Here is a 26,236-nt window from a genome sequence, read left to right as displayed (position 1 = left end):
TATTTTTTGAAATGTTGTTATGGCACCACCTGCCACCGCAACACAAAGATCTTCTCTGCATGGCTGAAGATAAGCTGTGTGTAGGAGCAATCACTCCCTTGAAGAAAATATACATTCAACGAATATGGGCATGATAACATATCGGTTTACAGAGCAATTACAACTGCTAAATATCACTAATGCCACTGTGCTGTAGTATTTAGAGCGCTGGACTAGGATCTGGGATATTCAGTCAAATCCACATTCTGCCCTGGAAATTTGCTAGATGCCTTTGGGCCAATCACACCCTGTCAATCTAATTTACCTCACAGGGTTGTTGTGAGAATAAAATAAAGAACTAAATAATATGCCTATCCAATAATGCACAGGGGCAATTGTACATGGTGTCAAAAATACCAAATTCTTCACTAGGTAACAAAACCAATAAATTGCACGCAGTCTACTCTTTGCACATTTTCTTAATATCTTGCACAATTTGCATTGCAATATTTCAGATTCTCTGCAGCAGAGGTGACTTTTAAGTGGATGAAGTGATCAAAGCACACGAGCGTTTAATGATGTTCTGACATGCTGATGATAACTGTTAAATATATTATTAGACTGTATTATTTCACTGCCACTAATACCAGTATTTTGCCTTTACATGTCATTGGATAAATATTGTACAAGTTCTCTGTATTCTGAATTGTTCTATAAACATGCATTTTATTTGACAGAGTGAGTATGCAAGACCTTGTTTCAAAAGCAGTAGCTGCCTCTGTGGCCTGTGTTCCTAAACTTGCTATCTATTATTATTAGGAATTATAATATAGAAAATAATGATTGTAAATACTCTTAAGCAGAAAGGTTTTAATAATGTAACCGTAAAAGCAATCAACAGCTGATTTCTATACACCGTGCTTTGTAGTATGGTTTGGGTAGTACAGAATAAAGAAGTTGGGGAGGCGTGAGCAGTGAGCAAAAGGAACAAGTTGCCAAGGTAGAAGCTGAAATTTTGGTGAGGCACAAAAGTTCAGCTGTCTGGTGTGGTGTCTTCACCCAGCAACAGAGTTAAATGTGTTTTAAATAGGCAATCGCTTCCTTCAGGAAACCCTGGGTACTGTATTTTAGTGAAGGGGACTAAGGACCTCTAATAAACGATTATTTCAAGATTCTTTGCAGGGAAGCCAAAACAGTTGGACTTGTATAAAACAAACATACTTTTATCTGTATATATGCCTGACTTTTACAAACAATTAGTGTGAAATATCAAACCATGGTTTGTACTTACAGGAATGACCATTGAAAATCCTTGGACGTAAATTCTCTCTTGCCCTTCTTCCTCCCCACATGTGTGGCTCAGAATTCTGCCTTTGCAACAAACCCATGTTTTATTGTTATTCCTAAGCCATAAACTCTGGTTTATTCTTTTGCCTCCAAACCGGGATTCAAGCTCAGGAATAAGCCATGGTTTGGAATCACAAAAAATGGCAAACCATTCTTTGTGATTTGGACAAAATGAATGCTGTTGTTTTTTGTGAAAAGCAGAAGTGACAAATTTCCAAGCAGTGTCAGAGGGTAGGAGGCATGGATCATAACACCCTGAGGAATTTCCAAAGCTCATTGCCATTTTGCAAATAATGGTTTGCCATTACTTGTAAATTGTGCTATAGTACTTGAGGCCCGAGGCTAGAGCAGAGGAGAAAAAACAATTTCCTACACAATGCCCAGAGACACTTTGGAGGGTTTATGGTGTGTTGTAATATATGGACATAATTGGAAGGGAGGCAAATTTTTTATGACGGTGCTGCCTTCATTCTGACATACTGCAGAGCAGGCTTGCGGCATGGATATACACACCCCCTGCCCCACCCCCACCCCAAGAGCTCGTGGCAAAATGCCACAACTTGGCCTTGGGCTGCAAATGACTCACCGGACCTGTTTAGTGTCCAGTGTTAATGCCAGCTCTTTCCTTGTTCAGTTTGCTGTATAGATCAAGGTTAACAGTCATGGAAAGGCCTTTATAATCCCACATAAGAATGTCAGCTGAGAAATGCAGAACATTTTTGAGGGTGACGGAAGCTGCATTCTCCAATGTGGTGCAACTTCCAGAGTCCGAAACAGAGCATGGTCTGCGCTCAGTGGGTGCATAAATTCACAGCCCCGGCAAAAAAAAAAAAGAAGAAGGTAAGCTTGCTATCATATTTGTGTCCTGACCCTGATTGTGCTCATGTTATTCAACAGAAAAGGCTCTAGACTAAACTATACTACTCATAAAGATAGAGCAACACACGGCTGAAGTGAGTGGCCGGCATGCCAGCATTTTTCAGTCAGGTTTGCAATATTAAGTTGTCTGACAGGATATGAGAGTCGGGTTGTATTTATACTGTGTGGGTTTGTTATATAATTAAAGGCCTGAAGAGTAAAGTGAAAGGAATACTAAAGGGGAGGGGGGGGGAGACCTCAGATTGGATGAAGCTGTTTTGCAAACTATAGCACTTGATGCATCTTATCTTTTAAATAAATGTGACCAGTCTCTGTAGTAACAGAAACAGAGAAGAGATTCACACGCCCATGTGTTTCCAGAGATAACTGAAATTATTACATGATAGACTGGCCTTTTGAAGATTACTTGGTAAGAAACCTATCAATAAAAAGGAGAAGCTATCCCACAATTAACTTGAACCTGCAATCCTACTCTCACTTACTTGAAAACGAGTCCTGGAATTATTCAGGAAGGTGCTTTTATAAAGGGACGATGGCTGTAGTTTATGGCACTGTTTATTGCATGCATTAATTTGTTCTTCCTGCATTGTGGACTCCAGCTGGTGCAGAATGCTGCTGCTCATTTACTTTTAGCATGCATGTCACTCCTATTCTGCAGTCACTCCATTGGCTACCCATCAGTTACTGGGCTCAGTTCAAGGCCATGACTATCACATTCACATTCTGTGCAACCGCCTCTCTCCCTATGTTCTGCCATGGCAGCTTCACTCATCTGAAAAGGGCCTTCTGCAGATACCGGCCTGCAGTTGGACAAAATCAACAGCTGCCCATACACATGCTCTGTGGTGGCCCCAACCTTATGGAATTACTTGCCTGAAGAGGTCAGGAAAGCTTCCACTCTCCCGGCTTTCTACAAACTATGCAAAACTGAATTATTCTGGAGGGTTTTCTACCCAGATCATAGGGCTGTGTCATAAGAAATAGCTCAGAGAAATGCCTTGATAGGGCAGGTACTAAACGCTATGCTATTGGGTACTGTCTGCTGATGTAGATATGCTCCTACTGGGCAGTTTCCACATTGCTAATAGATGTCATGTTAATTAGTTATGCTTTCTTTCAGAAAGGTTTCATATCTGTGTTTTGGCTTTATGCTTGTGTTCAAATTTTCCACGACAATACCGTATTGTATCTGTTCATTGAATGTCCTAACTGTGGGCCGTGTTGTACTGTGCTCAGTGAATGTCCTAAGTATTGTATTCACTTGCACTGTGTAATCCACCTTGGGTTTCAGTGAGAAAGGAGGACTATAAATAAATAATATTAACAACAACAATAATCCTGTAACCCAGTTTTTATATTTTAGGACATGTTTTTTACTGCATTGTTTTCGAACTTCGTTGTAATCCAGTCTTATTACAATATTTTTATATGTCTTATACTGGTCCTAGTTCATTGCTAATTATTGTAACCCACCTTGAATCTCAGCAAGAAAGGCAGACTACACAAATTATTGTGGAATTTACTTTGGATAATAAGATCAGAGGTTTGCACTGTAATTAGTCTTGGCTGTTTTTACCTCGCTTAATGCTTTTATTAGCATGTAGTAGTAGTGAGAGTGTCAGAAAAGGATCTGGGAGAACCTTCTTTGCTTCCCCACTCTGCCAAGGAAGCTTGCTGGGTGATCTTGGACCCGTTACTTTATCAGAGCCCAGCCTACCTCATAAGATGGTTGTTGTGAGAATAAACATGGAGGCAGGGAGAATGATGCTTTACTGTGGTTGACTCATACAGTCTTTTTACTAGAGTCACTTTATACACTTGTAACAATAAGCAACTGTATATACTGAATGGTTTTTCAGTGTTTTACAAATAAACTGCATTAAAATGTCAAACTTTATAGGAAGGAAATTAACAACAGTCCATAAATCGGCAGACAAATACCAACAAAAGAAACCAATCTCTTAAATAAACTGTATCCTAAATTTAAATTATGATTAGTGGGAGTAGGTTTCTTTGTTGCAAGTATTAGATTATGGTGACTTTCTAGAAATGGGTTGAGAATGGTGCATGTGAAATGTACAACATGTCAGACAGCCTGTTCCAAAATGATTGTTCTGCACACATGACCTTTTTATAATGAGAAACAGTTTGACATGCACAGCTTCCATCATTTGCCTTAAATTGTCATTTGATGTGATAATACCTACCAATCTAGCTTCAAGGCTTGCATGTATTCCCCAAAATTATCTGGTAAATAGTCACAAACAATATAGCACTTAGCTCTTATGTATCAATGGTACATAGGTAGCTTTGAATGTTCACGCCTGTCTGCCTCGTGTAGTGGCAGTATGTTAGACTTGTATGCAGGGCTTTTTTATGGGAAAAGAGGTGATGGTTGCCCTCGGAGAAAATGGTCACATGGCTGGTGGCCCCGCCCCCTGATCTCCAGACAGAGGGGAGTTTAGATTGCCCTCCGCGCCGCTGAGCAGCACGGAGGGCAATCTCAACTCCCCTCTGTCTGGAGATCAGGGGGCGGGGCCACCAGCCATGTGACCATTTTCAAGCGGTTCCGGAACTCCATTCCCCTGCGTTCCAGCTGAAAAAAAGCCCTGCTTATATGTAGGAAGTCCAGGTTCAAGTCAATGATCCTTGAGCTGCCTTTTGCAAGTTGCCATTTTGGAGACTAACTTACTGGGCAGAGTTGTTACGATGAGGGTAAAGAGCTGTTACAATGAGGGTAAAGAAAGAGTAGAAAAGTAAGAAACAAATGGAACAAATGCAGTGGAAGAAATAAAGAGAATGGTAACAGGTTTCTACATACTAAAAAAGCAATCCACATATGGTGTCTGCGATAGGATTTGGGACTAGAACCAGAACCGCCTCTTTAAATATCTGCTTTGCCATGATCCTTGTTGGTTAACCAGCTACTATGTCCCAGAGAAACTAACCATGACTGGATTTTGCATATGTTTAAGGAAAAACGTAGTAACAGAGGTATGAAAGATACCAAATATTTGTTACCATGATGATAATTCATATGTTGATAAGCTGCTGCGACCAGCTTCTTCTCTTATGGTGCATTGGCCATCCATACCATTGCATATTCTTCTTGAGAGATTGCCTTTCCCTACCTTTTGCATTACCTTTGCTTAGAAGCTGCGGCTGCTCATTGTTTTCTGCTCATTTTGGCATTTACCTCCAAAAAGAGAGATGATGCATTTCTTTCTTGCTACTGTAAGCGCTGGGCACTGGCAAACTAAATGGGAAGGCTGGCAAAATGCCAGGGTTTCTTTAGTGGTGCAGAAATACCAAGATGTAATCTTTCTGCATGGGCAGATGGGAGAAACAGAACAAAAGAACTTGGTTTGATTATATTTCCAAGCTATTCTGACCATCAGGTATCTTTTGGCATTGTTCCTGGGATTCATTGCCAGGCATTCCCAGATAACACATTCTAATCATGCAAGGTTGATGAGCAGTGGGGGTGGCCCAACACATAGGTTATCAAGCAAGGAAGCCAATCCCATGGAGCTATTCCTGTGCGGGTGGCCCAGTGTATAGGTTATTGAGCAAGGAAGCCAATCCCATGGAGCTATTCTTGTGGAGGTGGCCCAATGCATAGGTTATCAAGCAAGGAAGCCAATCCCATGGAGCTATTCCTGTGCGGGTGGCCCAATGTATAGGTTATTGAGCAAGGAAGCCAATCCCATGAAGCTACTCCTGTGGGGGTGGCCAAACGCATAGGTTATCGAGCAAGGAAGCAAATCCAACGGAGCTATCCCTGTGCACCAGTTTCCATCACAGGTCTTGCTCCTTATTGAGAAAAGCCAATACCCTTCAGTCTGTCAGATGGCACTTAACTGCTGCCGTTACTCTGGATGAACATTTGTGTTATATTTTCCAATAGCAAAAACTGGGGTCACCAGGGTGTCTGCTGTTTCTAGCCAAATCCAGATGGGGTTTTCCTATAAACAAGTGCACAGAGAATATTTATACAGGCAGTGGCACCTGACGCCTTAGCACTCAGGACATTCTATTGAGTAGCCACTCATACTATAAGTCACGGCCGTGCATTAAGTAAATATTTTAATATAGCCATGTCACTGTTTATTATAGAATGGCGTGGGCCCAAATGCTTGCCTAATGCTTGGTTAAAAAGTCAGTTTACACCATCCTTTACAGTGAATCAAAGAATGCATAAACGGGGCTCTTTTGTTACTCAGAGCTCTGTTTACTTTACTTTTCTGTAAACCTTTCGAAACACTTGCTTATAAGAACTGATAGAACCCAGATTTTCCCCTGTACCAAAGGTGTCCTTGATGTCAGAAAGGTACCACACAGAGTAATCAATGGAGTTTCCACTGAATAAGCACCAGCCTTTTTCTCTGCCCCTCCACAGCTTTGTTTAGAAAACAGGGCAAAAGAAAAGAATGAAGAAGAGCTGCAGTCCGTGAGAGTTTTAAAGGAGTTGGAATAGGGAACTAGACATTATAGCTAAAGTTCCTCATCTTTGCCTTGGCATGGCTGGCAGGGGCTGGGTGAGGGAGGGGGCGGGGGGGGGGGCAGTGTGCCAGAGATCTCAAGTTTGCCAGCAAAACATCCTCCTTGGAGAGATTGCAAGCTGGCTAATTTTTTCCACTGTTTCTGTTGAGCCTCTTTAGCATCACTGATTCAGTTTGTACATTATCTAGTTTGCAGCCAGCTTTGCAGACAGAAATAGCATTCATTCTAAGTTAATTTACTTTGCAAGATTTTTAATGCTTTTAATGCTTAAACTTAGATTTTTCTAGGTCAGTAGCTTAACCTAGAATTATTTTCTGCCTCCAACAGCACAGAGCAGGCAGTATAAATAGTCCATAATGCTCTCTTGTAAGGTCTGTCCCCATTTTTCTAAATATGAATGTACTTGAAGGTATGGTCCCTGTGTGTCTGATATGCACATTTGCTGAACTGTATTAAGAAAGCATGAAGCAGCCTTTTGATGAAACTCAAAAGAGAGTGATATTTACTTACTTAAAATATTTATATTCTGTGCATTCAATAAAAACACTTCTGCAGCAGCTCATAACAGCCATTAAAACAATAACACAAACAAAATAATGTAAAAACCAACTGTGTAAAAGTCAGTAAGAAAGGTCATTAAGTCTTTAAAAGCATCAGTAAAAAGAGTAAATAATAAATGGATAAAAGCATCAATGTTCCAGTTTTTCAGATAGTTGATAGGAATTGAGGCTTTCATTACTGCCGTTTACTGCCTGTAATATTTCTCTTTTAAGACACTCACATGCAAACTGGAAATTTGAGTGAAAGAATATCCACATGCAAATGTGTGAGTTATTTCAGTTCTGCTCTCTGAAATACTTTTTCTGAGATGCTCAGAACTATACTGATCTATAAGGAACTACATTACCATGAGTTCTGTCGGATTGTTCAAGGCGGTACTTTGTGGAAGAAGGAAACAGCATTTTTGCTGCAGAAGGAAATTTCTCCCTAAGCATCATCTTGATCAATATTCTTCTGCTACTTTGATGAGCAGTAATGAAGTGGGAATAGGTATAATGCTACAGAAGGGTAAGGAAAAGCGAGGCAACAGGCTTGGGTTTCTGTATGCCCTTTAGGTATATTAAGAACAATAATTTGCCTCCCTCTTACAAGAGCTGGTGGTGGGAATCAAAGGATCTGTATGTAGAATCTACATGGGAAAATCTGGACAATAAGAGAAAGGCAGGATAGTCCTATGGCTACTATCCCAAAGCTATCCCTGTGAGTATAATCATAATGCCCAGCATGTCCCTGGATATCTTTTATCTTGTCCGGCTCTTTCTTTCTCATCAAAGAGCTTCCCCTCCCCGTTTAGTAGCATGAGCATAGATTCTTGTCCTGAGACATCTTGCTATCAATTTCCTCATCCTTCTCTCCAAGACAGACCAGCTGCTGGGTTTGCACTAGCAATAACTAGATGGTGGACAGTCATAAGAACATTGATTTCCTAGAGCCATCACCCGTGGCTGTTTCATTTGTAAGGCCTATAGGCAAGATGTAAAACCTCTGCTGCAGTGTGTTGTTGCATGGCATGGAGAACCAACTGTCACTACTTTCCCATTATGCCCCATTATGAAGACCATTTGTGGTATGTAGCAACTCTCAGGCTTCAGATAACCATCATCCATTATTAGCACAAACATGAGGGACAGCACCAAAAATAGTACTGAGGAGGTGCATTTTAGGGGGTGGCAGGGATCTCCTGGAGATTTGAGGGTGGTGCCTGGGGAAGGTGGAATTTGGATCAGGAGGGAGTTCAGGGGATGTGATATAGGGTTGCCATTTTCCTGCTGGCAGCGGGGGAGCTCCTGCCTCCAGCAGGTCCTTCCAGCTGCCACTGCTCAGCTGCATAACTGGAAATAATGCAACCTGAAGTGATGTCAGCGTGTCTCCAGCACTGCTCTAGCATTCAGTCGGAACTATATGATTAAACCACTGGCAGTGATCTAACATTCAGTCAAAGTTTTACAATTAAACCATAGAGTTTTGGCCAATTGTTTCAAAACTGGTTGAACCATAGAGTTTTGGACAAATGCTAGAGAATCAACAGCAATACGCACATATCATTTCCACTTGTGACAGAAGTGATGTCAGTGCGTTGCCAGCAACATAATGACATCAGCGAGCACCCCTCCTACTGGTTGCCAGCCTAAATGTTAGTCTTCTGAAGGAGAAATAACACTATATTTCACATTAAGAACTTCCATCTGAAAAATATTTTCTTTGAAGGAGATTAGACTGAAACAAAGCACATGTGCAGATGACCAAAAGAAGTGGAATTTACCAGTGCCTAACAACAGCCTCAGTTCTGAATTTCAGAAGGGCTCCAACTTATCCACTTAAAACTCAAGAATATATAAACAAGTATTATATTAAAATCATCCATATTCTTACAAATGAAACCTGAATCAACTAAAGAGTCACATAATTAAAAATCCAAGTTAATTTCCACTTCAAATTCATCAAATTTTTAAATTCTCTGGTTCAAATATTGACTTTAAAAAGTGGTTCAGTAATTGGTTCAGATGTTTCAAACCAGTTTTGAACCAGTTTACATATGTTTAATGCATAATAATATTGATTATCTGTGCTCATAATGTAGCTCTGTAAAATGAATACACTGATAACTACGTTGAGGAAAAATACGCATTATTAATTTAAACTGTTTATTTTTAATATGGAACTATTCTTTGCTGGGAAGAAAGTCTTTTCTTAGCTAATGGAAAAAGAGAAAAAGTTTCAGGTCCAGCCACTCAGGACCAAAATATAGTATTCCCCATTACAATGTATGGATGTGAAAGTTGAACAGTGAAGAAAGCTGACAGGAAGAAAATTGATTCATTGGAAATGTGGTGCTGGAGGAGAGTTTTGCAGATACCATGGATGGCCAAAAAGACAAATAAGTGGGTTCTGGATCACATCAAGCCTGAATTCTCTCTAGAAGCTAAGATGACAAAACTGAGGTTATCGTACTTCGGTCGCATCATGAGAAGACAAGATTCTCTGGAAAAGTCAATAATGCTAGGGAAAGTGGAAGGCAGTAGGAAAAGAGGAAGGCCTAAATTGAGATGGCTTGGTTCAATAAAAGAAGCCACATCCTCCAGTTCGCAAGATCTGAGCAAGTCTGTTAATGATAGGATGTTTTGGAGGTCTCTCATTCATAAGATCGCCATAGATAGGAGGCGAGTTGATGGCACATAACACACAACACTCAGGAAAGCCACTCTGGAAAAGAAACAAAGTGCTTATTCTATTAAAAACTGCTGAACATCCTCTTGCTTTGGTTTCCAGATTATTTTTCTTTCCTCTCCTACTCAATCTGACATCTTTCCTTCATTTTTAATATCCCCAATCCGACCCCCCGCCAATGTCTTAGGATTCTATAGTTTCCTTTAAAAAATCCCTTACTGTTTTGAGGGGGGGGGGGAATCACGCTGCTTACAATGTGGAGTGCAGATTGCCCTCAAGACATAGATGACTCATGGCAACCCCTGATAGGGTTTCCATGGCATTAAACTAACAATGGTGGTTTGCCATTGCCTGCCTCTGGAACCCTGGTCTTCATTGGAGGTCTCCCATCCAATTACTAACCAAGGCTGACCCTGCTTAGCTTCTGAGATCTGACAAGATCATGCTCACCTGGGCTGTTTAGGTCAGGGCTGCTTGTGATAAATGGTAGAATAGTAGCAAGGGGGACGTGCAGTGCCAAGGGAACATAAAAAGCTCCCAGTCTCACTTCAAGAATCCTCCATACAGCACAGTTAAAGACCAACCTGTGGGTAGGGATGCCAGAGCTACCACTATGTCACTTCAGCTGACATAAGCACTCTGGTGCAACACCGGTTTTTGAGGTCCCATCCCTCAATCCCCTTTGGGGAATAGGCACTGCAACCTGGCAACCATACCTGTGGGTGAAGAAGCCTCTATTTGGGCACCAAGAGGACTACCAGCCCTAGATCCTACCTACTAGTAATCTTGTTACGTGGAAAGGAATTTCTTTTTCTGAACTTTAATTTTTTAGATATAGCCATTGATTCCTTTTATAATCCTTGGGCAAATCCACACTTACCGGCACAGTGCTAAACAGGAAGAGTGAGAGCATTTTTCTGGTGCATTTTATGATGTCATCACGCCACAAGAGCAGCATCATGACGCGATGACATCATAAAACGCGCCAGAAAGAGGCTCTCACTCTGCCTGTTTAGCACTGTGCCGGGAAGTGTGGATTCAGCCCTTTTCTCTTTTAAAAGAGAGTTTTCTCTTTCATTTCTCTTTGAAGACAAATCAATGCACCCTTTTGTAACTTCAGCCCTTGTATGTTACATACAACAGGATGCTGCTCTGATAGTAGGGCCGCCACACACACAGACACAGACACAGTGGTAGTGAGGAATCACTTGCTGCCAGTTGGCATGTCCCACTGATGCTCAACTGGCCAGCAGGCAGGAAAGGGTGAGAAACTAGAGGGAGGATGGGCAGCGTCCCAACATGCTGACATCACTCCCATGTTCCCAGAAGTGACGTTAGTGTGTTGCTGGCAACGTATGTTGCTGGCGAGGGCCCCTGCTGCCAGTAAGTGCCCCCCCCCACGGTCCTCCTTGCCTGACGAACCTATCCAAAAGGTGGGTAGGAAGGTTTGGAATGACATTGCCTGCCTATGAACATCTGCAGAGTGAAATTCGAACATTTTACAGAACTTCCCTTCCTGCCCTTTTTCTCTTCAAATTTCTCTTTGGTCAAAACAGAATTGACTAGAAACTGACTCCCAGTTCCTGAAAAGAAGGAAAGAAATGAATGGTTGGATTTCAGGAAGAAATTGGGTAAAGACGAATTAAGAGAATTTCTCTTAACAACTTTAGATGGAATTTGGGATATCTGCGGATTGTCAAAGTTTAATTTGAACTGGGGCTGAGCGTTAGGACCTATTTTGAATGTCAGTGCTTAACTTTGGTTAGGGTTGCTGACTTTGGGATAGGAAATTGCTGGGAATTTGGGGTGGAGCCTGAGGAGGGGAGGGTTTGGGGAGGTGAGGCACTTCAGTGGGGTATAATGACATAAAGTTTATCCTCCAGAGCAGCTATTTTCTCTGTATCTGGAGATCAACTGTAATACCAGGAGATCTCCAGATAAGGAGGTCAGCAACCCTAACTTTGGTACAGGTTAAGTAATAAGCGATGATGTGTGCAGATTGTCTTCCGCTTGTAAGTTAACAACCACCTACACATATATCTGGAATTAGAGGGAAATCAGAAAGGGCCATTTTCTAGAATGCTTATACCCTGGTATCTCTCCATCAGAAACAAGGCCCAAAGTCTGCAGTCGTGGGAACTGTGAGAGAAGGGAGGAATTGTGACAGACAGAACATGCAAGCAGTTTATGTAAAAGCACGTGGACAGGAAAGCAAATCAAGCAACGGCTTTGACATCTTGAAAGAGAAAGTAGCACAGCTCTTTGTCTGGTTAGTGAGAGTCTGGTGCATATAGCAGTGGCACTGATATATACATTCTGAACTTGGATTGGTAGTTTAGGTAGCAGAAAAATATTCCCCTTAAGTGAGCTGTTCCTGTATGTACCCACAAGGGTACACTTCGCCCTGGCTTCTCTCTTCTAACATCTGCTTCTGCTTACGTAGCCAAAGTTGTAGGTCTGTGTGCAATTTTGAAACATTGGTTCTGCAGCTGATAAGAATCAGAAAAATTACTGCTCTGCGGGTTTCTAAGGTAACTGGCATTTCTCTCCTTATTGTACTCTGATATTAACAATAACCATAATGATACTTAGCAAAGCACCTACAGACCTTGTGTTAGAAGCAGTTTATGGAGCTGTAGAAGGGGTCTAAGAGATCATCTTATCCACATCCCTTCAAGAAGAGTAAGGTGAATTATACCTAAACTAACTTATGATAAATACTTTGAACTATTTTTAAAACTCTGCAGTGAAAGGGGTTGACCAGCCCAGGCACTCTTGGGGGCTCATTCATTCCATTGTCCGTCTCCCCCACCCTAAATTAGTATCTTCTAGTTTTAAAAAAATGTCTACTGTTAACCTAACATTTTCTCCCTGGAAATTAAAAATATCCCTCCTTCTTTTCCTCTTGTGAATATTAGCTTGATTTCCTTTAATTTTATATATTTCTTTCTTCCTTCTCTCTTTGAGATGGTTTGAGCTGCTGCTCTTCTCTGTACCTTTTCCAGCTTGTCTGAGGGTACATTCAGACACCATGTGTAAAACCGTGTTAGCTACCTCCTTGTAAGTCTTTGGCTCATTTTGTAATATTTAAAAACCAGCATCCCTTTATCAGCACTGGACGACTTAAGTTATAACGCCTTGAGCTTGTTATTTCCAGAAAGACTGCTAACTGGCCTGAGTGAAGAATTGCTTCCTATGAATTAAGGAACACATCCTTTGCATATCTCACCTGGGATGTCCAGTAGGTAAGGCAGCAGAGGTATTGCTCTACCACGTTCTAAAGGTAGAAGCATGTTCCTTATAAAGTGAGAATGGTCAGAGTCATCCTTCAACTGTTAAGGGAAGCAATTATTAGGCAGGTGTTTATAGGTCAAGCAAAGTACTTTGTTTCAGTCATACTTCCATGGAAGAACTCAGCTCTTCTTTAACCTTTGCAAGGAAAATTTCATTGGGAAGGTACTGTTTTAAACAGCTAGCTGTACTTTGAGATGATAATGTACACATTAATTATAAACTTAAATTGGCCATTAATTGTAAAATATTTCATAGTAGAGTGGCTGTGCTGGTACAGAATTCCCATTGCTGTACCATGGAGTTCTATGAGTGTGTTCTGTGCTTTCCAAAGCTGACAGATCCAATCTGTAATTTTTTTAAAAAATGTATACTTCAGAATGTAACCAAAATGAAAGTAATACTGGATCTAGTTATACTACTTCAGGTGGGAATTCACAATAAAGAAGAAAAGCCTAATTCTGCATAACATACTTGTATGTTCAGTGTTGCCAGGGATATGGAGTTTGCCACTAATTTAGGAATATCTTACTTTTTAATAATCACTTTATTTGTAGGACAAAACCTGCTGACTTGTTTCACTATGTTATAAATCTGGAAATGTGAGCAACTATAATAACTTTAGTTGTATTCCATGTGTGTCTGAAATAGCTAGTTTCAATATTTGGCCTATTGTATTTTATGTGTGTTATGTGCCATCAAGTCACTTATGACTTACTGCAACCCCATGAATTAATGACCTCCAAAATGTCCTACATCCTTGCTTAGGTCTTGCAAATTGGAGGCGTAGCTTCCTTTATGGAGTTAAGCCATCTCATATTGAATCTTCTTCTTTTTCTACTGACTGCAACTTTTCCTAGAATTATTGTCTTTTCCAGTGAGTCTTGTCTTCTCATGACGTGACCGAAGTACGATAGCCTCAGTTTTGTTATTTTAGCTTCTAGAGAGAATTCAGGCTTGATTTGATCTTGGGCCCAATTATTTGTTTGGGGAGGGGATGTGATTCATGGTATCTGTAAAACTCTCCTCCAGCGCCACATTTCAAATTAATCAGTTTTCTTCCTGTTAGCTTTCTTCGTTGTCCAATTTCCACATCCGTACATAGTAATGCAAAACACCATGGTATGATTTATCTTGGTCCCCGCAACAATTTGGACTTTTCTGCACACTCGATTTATTCCTGATTTTCTTAGTAGTCGATCTCTAAGCATTGGAATCAATTTGGATATGATTCTTCTGCACATCGGTCCTTCCTTTGCATTTTTACAGTTGTGGAGTTGGTTTATTTTGTTCTGCACATGCTTTAAATAACCAGGATTTTCCAGTTATAATTTTTCTTTATTTAAACTATAAACAATAACATAAAAACTATAGACAACAAACATAAAGGATAAAAAACATTCTAAAAAGACACACTAACAATACATAGACAAGTGAAAAAAGAAAAAGAAATCCTTAAACTAAACTACAGATTGAGTTCCGATTTTCTCCACCACAAATATAGATCATTTTGAGAATCTCACTTATTCTAAGTTAAACATAAAAGCCCGCTTTTTTCTATTGTTCATGGTTCTTAATCCATAAATCCAGATGCCATCAAATCCTTATTATCCATTTCATGTAAAAAGTCTATAAACAGTTTCCATTCAGTCAAAAATGTAACTAATGTCTTTTCCCTGATCAGTGCAGTAGATTCTCTGAATTCCCAGCTTTCATTTTTTTAAAAAGTAACTCTCTAGTCCCTTCCCTTGCAGAGATATAAGAAAAAAGTCATATCTCCACAAGGGAAGGGGCAAGAGATTCTGTTGCATGTACTGTTACAATTGTTGGTCAATATAACACCATGAAATTGATGATTCAAGAAGACAGAAAACAAAACCAGGAGGGGGGAAAGGAAGTGGGAGAGAGGAGCGGTTTGAAGATGACGAACATCAAATCAAACAATGGGTTGGAGGTGGATAGGAGTGGGCAGGACAAACAAAACCAAAAGAAACATTATACATAGGGGAAAATCGACTCTAATCAGCTTCCAGAAAAAGATTGGGGTAAAAGTGATTTCAAAAGAACCAGAAAAATTGAGGAAAAACAAAAAAACTTGAAACGAAAACTGAAAGCCAGAAAAGTTTTACCCGTGGGGGCGCAGGGTGCAGGGGGGGGATCAAGCAATTCCAGGCACAGGAATGCAGGTTGCAAGGAGTGGCAAACAAGGTTGCTTCCACGCCGAGCTCGGCGTACTTCTTTTATCCTCTGCTTTATATAAGAGGCCAAGGTGCAGGTGTTCCTTCTTCTTCTGACTGCAGTGCCTCATCCTCGGAAATGAGCACTGCTTAGCACTGAGCGTGCAGGTGGGTGCTTCCCTGTCACTCCCAAACTGCCACCCTTTCCCGGCCTCTTGTCGCTGGCTCAGGGGATGCCTGCAGTGATGGTTCCTCTGCTGACAGTTTCTCCTCAGTCCCGCATAGGCCCATGCCCCTTGAGGCTTCTCCAGCTGGTTCCTGCTGCTCTGAATGCGGTTCCTCTGCCACAATGGCTGACTGTTCGTACTCCTCATCTCCAAAGAGGCGATGACTGACAGTAGGGTGGATGTAGCAGGCTGGCTCATGAAACCCCCTTCCTCTGCAGGCTACTTCTCACTGAGTGGCCTCTCCATCCTCCTCTCAACTCCTCCCCTTTCCTTTCCCCTCCCCTTCCCCTCGTTCCCCTCCTTTCCCGAGATGTGCCTTTTTTGAAAAGAAAACTTAATGACATTATAACATCATAATGTTGTTGCTATTGCATTGTGTTGGTTTGCCCCACCAGTGCTGGAGTCTACCTCCCAGCTCTGGTTCAGGCTGGGCAGGGATCTCTGGATTGGACCATTGAGGGGGGAGGGTCATAAATCATAAACAAAAATGTCTACTTGCAGCATGGCTGTCATGTATCAGGGAAATTTCCTTTTAACCTAGCATAATAACATTTTAATATCTTAATATGATGACAGGGTTAATTTGTGTTGTAGTTGCATGGATCTCTTTTAGGTTTTCAAGGCTGTCTATGCTTTTTGAATAAAAAGTTCTGTATTTAAAGTTACTCTGCACCAACACAGCATGTGTGCCATGTTGGTTTTCCTTTCATATTTGTTTCTCTCCCCCCTCCCGCCCCCGCTAAAACCTTAGTGCTGGGCGCCTCGGGTTGTCATAACATCATAACGTAATTGGGCATACACAAAATAGTTCAAAAAAGGGGTGGTGGTGATGTGATGGCACCAGTGGCACCAACTGTGATGCTAACAACGACGTCCACATCTCACTACATAATCCTTTTTTATTGCATGATGGTACGGACAAAAAAAAAGAGGCAGCACCCACCATAGAATTAAAAGTGGTATGCAGAAAGATAGGTGGCCAAATGAATCTGATCCTTCGGTAGTGAACAACATTCAAAAAGAGAGGAGTAAATCATCCATGTGGAAAATGCCATTGATGCCATTCACAAAGGCATATACAGATCTTTATGAGCATTGACTCAGCTATGGGACGGGGAGGAAGACTCATGTAGGTGTCTACCTGTTCTTTCTGTAGCCAGCATTGTCAATCTATATATGTATGAGGCTCTGAATTGTGGATAGTATCAGAGAGTAACAAAGGCTTCATTTTGAAAGTTTTAAACTACATATGAGAGGCAGGATGGAAATCATAGGTGCAATCCTGGGCACACGTATCTGAAAGTAAGTTCTGTTGTATATAGTAGAATTAACTTTCAACTATACGTGCTGTTTTATAATTCTCCTAACCTGTGGTATTGTTCAGAGAGAAACGGCAACCTTCTGCATTTATGAGAGCAATCCGAAGCAAGTCTACTGAGAATCCTATTCAAGTCTATTCAATGGGGCTTATTCCCCCAGGTAAGTTTTCTTCGGATTGCACTATGTGCATGTGTGGAGGGGAGAAGTATCCAAAGAGTCTGCATTATATAGAGTGGCTTCTTTTTCAAGACATTTTATAGGCTTATAATTACTTCTGCATCCGTTTATCGGGACATCTTTTAGCTACCCTGTCCAATCCCTGGAGGAACAGCCCATTTGCACGGCTTCAAATAGTGGTTTAGGACAAAGTCATTTGACTTTGTGGTGTTCTTCATTCCACATTTGCTGTATGTGGATTAGTATGAGATTAGTGGAGTGTAAATCCTTAATCCCCTGGTGTATCTGGCCTCTGAAATATATTGTTCTCCATTTCCCGCAGGGCAGCAGTGTTCCATCTTGTAATTGTAAAGTATTTATCTGGGTCAGATTAAAAACCATTTGATATAATTTTAAATTTGGCATCTACGGACTGCCTTTGTTTGGACCATTGTATAATTGGGTAACTTTAGTAGTCTTTTAAAAAACTTTTCTGAAAGAGGCTGAATTTTCAGTGCAGTGTTTATAAGTAGCTCTTTTGAATACCTAGCAAGCAAAGGTGATTAGCCAAGGGGTGCTTTATCCATCTTTTTGAATGAAGGCTTTACACTGTATGTGTTTGTGGGATGGTTTCCATCTCTTGACCCCTTTTTGATGACCACAGCATTCATGCCTGTCATAAGCTCTTATTTGCACCAATCTTTCAAAATACGCAAACTTAAAATATAATGGTTTTCTCTCCCACAACTAAGTTAAATTGCAATTTTCTTGCTGGCCTTCAAATGGTGCCAAGCAGCATTGGGTACATAAAGGCATTTTGCATTTCATTCAATGTACAAGCTAATATCAAAGAGCATGCATGGTTTGTGTCAAGAGCACTACATGTTGCCAGGTCATGATTTTCGTATAGGCTTTCTGACTTTGTTTGACTCTTTTCATAAAGACTTTGCCCTTTAGTCATGAAATTATGTGACATTAAAGACTTTTATAGGCTTTTTTAAAAGAACAAAAGTTCTAGGTTCTGCAGTTGTTAGGAAAAAAACACTTGTAGAACATTAATAAGATTTAGGAGAATGACTCTTAACTTGTTTCCTCACTTCTACCCTTGGGCAGAACTAGACAATATAAAGCATGTCTGGCTATGTTCAGAAGAGCCCTGCAGCTCCTCCTCCTCCTCTCTGCCCAGTAAAGTCTACTAAAAGAAAATGTGTGATGTGGTAGCTTTGCATTTTGAGCTTATCCGCCTCTCTCTTCTTTGTTGGCTGCCACTTTGAGGTCTCCGGTAACCCAACATGAAGACTTGGTCATTTCCATCTGGGTTATTTGCTCTGAGTTCAATGCTTTGGGGGAGCAGGGTTTTTTTTCTTGCTTCCCCACAGCATTATGGTATATTCATATACTTCTGGGAGTTTCCCCAATTTTTATTCAGTCCTCTGAAACCTGCTTTGGCAAAGATCTGCCCTGCTCACCACGCTGGAAGCAAAGCCCTGGGAGACCACTGAGTTTCACAGCAACAGTACCTGGCCGGCAGGGTTCTGCTGATAATTGGCATAACAGCAGAGGTACAGTCCCATGGTAGCCTTTATCCACTGGTTATCAGACCATTGGATTGAGGTTGGTAAGTTGAGGAGAGAGGAACCTGAGTTCTCATTCAAGTATGCAGGTCTTAGCAGAACCAGGAAATGAATGGGGACCCATGATCTGTGATCAGGTGCCCAGGAGGTCCATGGAAGCAAAAGATGTACTGCACAAACAGCCAGACTGCCCTCTGCATGAAGGGAAAGTCTGCACAGGAGATGAAGTGACTTATCTTGTAGAAAAGGTCAACCACAACTAGGATGCTGGTAGAACCATCAAGTAGGGGGAGTTTGTGATCAAATTCATAGAGAGGGTTTTTCATGGCAGCATGGGCAGGGGCTGTAATAGACCCACAGGTTTCCCTGGCAGGTCTTTGGCATATCGACAGGCCTCACACAATGCTATATATTGGATCACATCAGCTTTGACCTGAGACTACCAGAAATCTCAGGAGAGGAGGTACGGTGTTTTATAACTGCTCCAAATGACCATCATGCTTGGCGCCATGGCAGAGTAGCAGGAATTCAGGTGTGTTAGCTTTCTGCTGCTTTTAGATCTATGCAAATTTGCATCTAAAGTTCTCAAAAGCTTATGCTACAATAAAGTTGGTTAGTCTTAAAGGTGCAATTGGACTCTTGACTATTTTACCTCCTACACTATTTATTGAAATGTCTTTGCAGTTGACTGTACTGGCTCACGCTGTGTAATCCACGGATCTCTGTGAGAAAGACAGACTACAATTAATGTAAATAAATAAATAATAAAAAGTTCTTGTTTGTCTGAAAGTTGGGAAAAGGGTATGTGTGGCCTCAAGCAACTGGTAGGCTTTTCTCTCAGCAAGGCTACAGACACGTTAACCCCACCCTGACTCCAGCCTCAATGTGGTCTTGTAGAGGGAGTTTCTCTGCAGGTGATGCTGGGTCCAGCATTAGGCTAATCTCACAAGCTGAATCAGCTCCTCTACTCACAAGGAGTACCTGGGCACTGGATGGCTGCTGTGTGGGTGAGGAGATTCAGATTTTCCAGCCCACCTGGCAGCCATTTTCCCTGACCCTATCCCTGTGGCCTCCATCCCCCCCCCCCGCCGCCGTGGCTGGTGGGGTTTTTATTTTTTTAAAAAATAGGCATTAAAAAAAGCATTATATTGATATACTGTGGTAACAACAGGTGTAGCAGTGTCTCTGAAGTACCACCTTTCATTTTTAAGAAGTAAGTCTTTAGCCCCTTTCCTTGCAAAGATGTAAGAGAAAATGCGTATTTTTGCAAGAGAAGGGGCTAGAGACTTATTTAAAAAAAATTAAAGTTGGGAATTCAGAGAACCTGCTACAACTATAGTTACAATGGTATAGCAATAATACAATATTCTAGTGTTGATTTTTTTAAAAATTGCAAAAACCCTGGTAACACAGGGGAAGGGAGGGTTGCTAATTCTGGATGATTGGGACAGGGAAACTTCAGGGAAATCTACCATGTGGAAGCCCCATGGCCGCTGCACTTTACCTGCAGCCACATCAGCAGTGGGGAAACCAGAAAAAGCCGATCCCTGTGTCGAAGCCCCCACTGTATCACACTTGTACAAGGGAAAAGGGAGAGGAGACACGGTGCTGCTGTTATGGGTAGCAGCCACATATTCTCCATATTGTCTAGTTTCCACCAACATGTGGCTTAAAAAAAAATTCGGTCTAGCCCATATTCATTCCCTTGCTCAAAGTATTATAAAAACTGGAGGAATTATATGTTTTATATACATTTTTAATTTTTGCAAAATTTTAGTGTCAAAATACATGCAGAAAAACCGTACCCCAGGGTAGCTGCCACCACCTACTATTCATTGAATACCCGCTTTATTAACTCCACAGGAATAGGCTGTTTCCACTTTCTAAGCCCAGAAATGTTTTACAAAGTCATTAGTGCAAAGAAGCCAACAGGCCTGGGCGCACGTGGGCCGAGTGCATGTGTGAATCATTAGTGACTGTCACGATGAGGCTGTTTTTAAGTATTTGCTTTATAATGGTGGTGTGCTGGGCACTGCATGAATCATACTAACTGCCCCAAGAAAGAGATATAAAGAAAATACAGGCACAGAACTACGCTATTCAATGGAAACAAAATTGCTGGAACATGACTGCAATGTTATTTGGTCACCATTGGCTCTCTGAGACTGAGACAAATAATACAGTCAACATATTGCATATGTGGAATATGGTCTTGGAGGATGGCTGCTTGAATGACAAAGCTTTAGTAGCCCCTCTTTCTACATGTGTAATTTTCATCCAGAAATGATGTCATTACACTGAGGCTGGGAGTGCATGCATGCACACAAAGAATATGCCTCCGGTAAGTACCAGGCTCCCGTCCTTCGAACCAGAAGCCTGTAGGAACCTGGCAACCCTAACCCCATAGCATAGATGCCACAGGGCCAAGCAGCAGTCTCTCAGCACCATCTTCTGGAATTGGTCCGTCAAGTAAAAGCGGAACCACCAAAGTGCAGCACCTCCTACTCCCAGGCCAGCCAACCTTCCCAGAAGGATACCATGGTCGGTGGTATCAAAAGCTGCTGAGAGGTCTATGAGAATCAATAGTGTCACATATATTTGTATGCCTTTAAGTGAGGCCTCACAAACTAGTTCTGTTTGCCTCCTCAAGGCATGCATGGGAGAGCACTTTCTCCAGTTCAGTTCAGTGTGTGTGAGTTGGTTGTAGCAGTCTATGCACGGAAGTGTTCTTCCCTGTTGAGACCAATACAGAAGTATGTTGTTTTGCGCCTCTCCTGTATGTTAAATGTCTGGATAAGTAAGCCCATTCTGACACTCCTGACCCAGGGAATATTACAAATAGGGATGAACTCCCCCGTTACTCTCCCAGCAAAGACCATCAGTCAGGGCAACCAAGCCCATTTCTATCACCAAACTGGGCCTGAATCTAGATTGAAATGGGTCTAGAAAATCTCCCCCAAGATTGCCTGAAGCTGTGTAGCCAGAAAATGGAATGCTGGACTAGATGGGCTCCAGGGTCATACTCCACCTAGTGCACCAGAAGACTTTGGGCTGACCCAAAGTACCAAGTAAATTTGGACTTGTGGGTCACCATATCCAAAAAGTTGGGAACTACAGCTCTAGAATAGTCTTTGCTTTCATGGAGTTAGCTTGGCTGTGCCTATGTTCTGTTTCCTGGAAAAGGGAATGTACAAAGTTTAAGTGAAAATTTAAACGTTCACCTTTTTTGCACAGATATATAAAAGACGTGCAGTATAGCAATCTCTGGAAGAGGCCAGGCAGGTTTCCTAGGGAAATATGGGTACCTTTTCCCCCAACCTAAGGACTGGGCTTTGTATTTCCATACTTGCTGGGCTTTTGGAATCGTTTTGATTATTTTATTAACGAGGTTTGTCATTGTGGCTTTTGTTTCTTCCTCTCTTTCTGGCCTGGTGTAGGCTTGATTTGCATTAATTTTCCGTTTCAAGTCCCTGCCATGTTTTCCTTCTTTTTTTCCTTCCCCTTCTTAAAACATAGTTTTGTTGCAGTAAAAAAAAAAAATTAAAATAAACCAGCAAGTAAACAGAGAAGGAGAAATATTATGCCCTGTTGACGTTTTTCACAATCTACGAAGGCAGGAAATTTTAGGCTAAATGATGTTATATTTGAGGGGGCTTAAAATACACACATACAAACTTACAATTTCTACTTTTTTGACTTGGATCCACTGGAATGTTTCTGTGGATTGAAGAATTTTTACCTGAGGAACACAACTTTCTTGCCTCCACGATCCTGCTACAGTACAAATTCTCCCTGAAATGCCATTCCTGAGGATCCTCTGTCCCTACAGTTACCTGGTCCCCCTACCCGCCCTGCCCCCTGGGCAGGAGGAGGGAGGCCTGGCTTTTACCTTTTGTTGACCAGTTGTGCACGTGTGTGCTTCCAACCTGTGTGATGATGTCACTTCCAGGAAGTGACATCATCGCACAGGCCATGGGACACCCTGGGAGTGCTCCCATGCTTCACAGGGGCCCCAACCTGGGCTGAATTAGACCCGGATCGGGCTGCTGTGGAGTGTGGGAGTGCTGCTGCGCTCTGCAGCGGCCTGATCTGGGCCAAATTGAGCTTGGATTGGGCCAATTCAGCCCAGATCAGGCCACTGCAGAGCGCACCAACACTTCCATGCGTTGTAGCGGCCCAATTCGGGCTGATTCGGCCTGGATTGAGCCGCTGCAGAGTGCAGGAACGCTGCTGCAATTTGCAGCGGCCTGATCTGGGCTGAATTGGCCCAATCCTGGAGCATACCCAAGGAGGCACGTCCCCCCACCACAGGCCAGGTTAGTGGGGTGGGGGATGGAGGATGGGAACAAGGGATCCCCAGCCCCCAGTGGGGGACTGGCAACCCTATCTGTCCGTCAGATGGGGATGTTATTTTGAGCAACAACAGCAGAGCAGAGGCAAGAAAATTGTGCTGCACAGATGGAAATTCCTTTTTTCACAGAAATGCTGTGGTGGATTCAATAAGACACAGTGTGTATAACATGCATACCCGGACCTAAAAGACAGGGCCATAATTAATTTAATTAACAAGGAAACATAATTAGAGGACAAGAAAAATAAAGAGAAAAAATGGGAGGATTGTACCTTACCGTTCTAAGCACATTGGCTTCAATGGAGTTAGAAAGGTGTAACTCTTGCTTAGAATGACATTGTAAATAATGTAATGAATCAGAAGCTCACTGAAATCGGTCACTTTGAGATGCTTTTTAGCATAAAGGGCAGAATAGGATCTCAGGTGGTATGAACATAGGAAAGCTAAACTGAATAAGATTGTTGGTCCATATCAGGGTCCCCAGCACATGGCTTACTGGCTGTGGGAGCAGGCCTCATGGGTGGCTTCCTGTGAGCATGTAAGTGACATCAGTACTTCGCAGGGGTCACTACTAGCATTTGGACAAAATATATTAGAGTGTTCTTGGCAAGCACTGACATCATTTCCGGGCTCAGAGGGAGTGACATCAGAATACTGGGACACTGCCCATCACTCTTCTATTTTCTTCTTGCTGACCAGCAAGAGATTCCTTCTTTACCAGCTGGAACTTGGTTAACCTAGTCTGTCTAGCTCAGCCTTATCTACTGTGACTGAAAGTGGCTTTCCAGCAAGGGGTGCCAGATCCTAGTACTCTCCTGGTTGGAGGGGAGCCCCCCCCAATACTCGCTGATATGATAACATCACTTCCAGGAGTGATCTCATTGTGCTGGCCATGAGAATGCTTCTGCACTTCACACTGGGCCAATTCTTGAAGAATCATCCCATTTGGGGCTCAAATCCACCCCCAGTGAAGCGTGGCAGCATTCCCATGGCCAGTGCGATGACGTCACTCCTGGAAGTAACTTCACTGTACCCCGCTGGGATCCCATCTGCTGCAGGCTTGCCCGGGAGGTATTTTACCTCTTGTGCTTGTTCCCCACGCCTTCCCCCGCATTGGCCAGGTGAGTGGTGGCAGGGGGCGAAGGCTGGGAGCAGGGGATCCCCCACCACCCCCAGGAGAATGGCAGCCATATTTCCAGGGTCTCAGGCAGAAAAAGATTTTTACCAATACTTCTTATTTGAGATCATTTAATTGATGCTAGGGATTGAACTGGAACTTTCTGCATACAAAGCAGAAGCCCCACCACAGATTTGTGGCCCCTCCCTATGAGTCAGGTCCTTTCTTAGTAAAGCATTCCATGTCTAAGGAGCTCACATCCTTAACAACCTTAACGTTGGTCACTGCTTTGTGGAAACACACATGCTAGATGGTAGGCAAGGAGCAGGAGATCAGTGGTCTACATATTTCCTTAGGTTTGCTCCCTTTTACAGCAAACAGATATGCTGAATAAATTGGGCAAAATAATCACTTATATGGAAATTAGATCTGATTCACATACGCCCCACTGCATAAATTGGAGATTACCTAGATGTAGAATTGGAGTTTTTAATGCAGAGCATATGCAAGTCAGGGTGGATTCAGACAGCATAGCACCATGTGGCTGGTTATACTGAATGTTATCCATGTGAGAAGGTATTATAAGTACTGGCTGTGATGCTTCTGCATTATCATATGGTAGAAAGAGTGTGCTAAAATCAGCTTTACAGTGTTTTCAGTCAGAGGTCCATTTTAAGAAGGTAATATATACTTTAAATGCAAAGTTACAGTCTGCTTTGAGGGACCTGCCTCTAATTGTGTGATATGGGTTCCTGTGTGAATGCAGTTGCTAAACACTAAGGGCCAAGCTACAAGTGACGGATGACACAGGTTGGACACTTGTCAGCTTCCCTCAAGTTTTGATGGGAAATGTAGGTGTCCTGGTCTTGCAGCTTGGCTCTCTGACTGCTGTCCAATGGACTTTTCAGCTGTCACTTGTCCAACATTCCACCAAGCTGCCTACATTTCCCATCAAAACTTGAGGGAAGCTGACAAGTGTCCAACCTGTATCATCCGTCACTTGTAGTTTGGCCCTCAGATTATATGTGGTCAGTGCAGAGAGTTTGTCCTAGCTGAATCCAGTTCATGGGTATAATCAAAGAGGGGCATATTTCTGGACCAACAGGTATTGATCAAGTTAAAGATATGAAATAAAAAAACAAAGTAATATTCTTTGAGACTAGATCCAGAGGAGTTAGCCGTGTTAGTCTGTAGTAGCAAAATCAAAAAGAGTCCAGTAGCACCTTTAAGACTAACCAACTTTATTGTAGCATAAGCTTTCGAAAATCACAGATGCATCTGACAAAGAGAATTTATGCTACAATAAAGTTGGTTAGTCTTAAAGGTGCTACTGGACTCTTTTTGTCTTTGAGACTAAAATGGCATCAACTGTCTGTATCGCTTGCATCAAATTTGGCCCTTTTGAATCTTTTGCTTATAAGAATTCTACTTCCTTTTTGTGGAGCTTGCTGTAGCAGGAATCTGTATGTCAGTACTTTCCCAGGCAAATGTTGGATGGGTCATTTAATTACAGAGAATTCAGGAAAGCTGTGAGTTTCAGGAGAAGGCCTTTGGAAGTTTATTTCTAATATTTCAAGAATTTTTTTTCAACTCTTTCCTCCAAGAAATCACCCCAAACTGCTTGTTATTTGGCAATGAAAGCAGAGGTGGGTAGGCCACCTCTCTAGGGTAGAGAAAGAATCTGTAACTCTATGGGAAAATAGGCAATATCCCTTGCATAAAACAGTTTTATGTTGAACTATCTGTTTCATGGAGGAGGCACCAGGGAGTTTAATGAACAGAAACTTCTTCCAAATTTGAATATTATCTACAGGGGGGAAAGATAACCTCAGTTCCATGCATGTTCCATAACAGCTCCAGAATGATTTTTTTCCACAGAGATAAATGCATAAATTTATTTTTGAGGTAATAAAAAAAATCAGATCTACAATGATGATGTTTTCTCTGTTGAACATCAAACATATGTTTGGTGCAACGACTGTTCAGCTTTCTGAAAACTTTTTTCAGCGGGGAAAGTCCAACAAAAGTCTGTACTTCAGCCCTTTGAGAATCTGGAAGTACCCTTACTGTCTACTACACTGTAAACA

The sequence above is a fragment of the Eublepharis macularius genome, chromosome 4 (genome assembly GCF_028583425.1).
Source record: "Eublepharis macularius isolate TG4126 chromosome 4, MPM_Emac_v1.0, whole genome shotgun sequence".
Taxonomy (NCBI): Eukaryota; Metazoa; Chordata; class Lepidosauria; order Squamata; family Eublepharidae; genus Eublepharis; species Eublepharis macularius.
The sequence above is the reverse complement of the archived record's forward strand: the minus strand, read 5'-3'. Positions refer to the sequence as shown.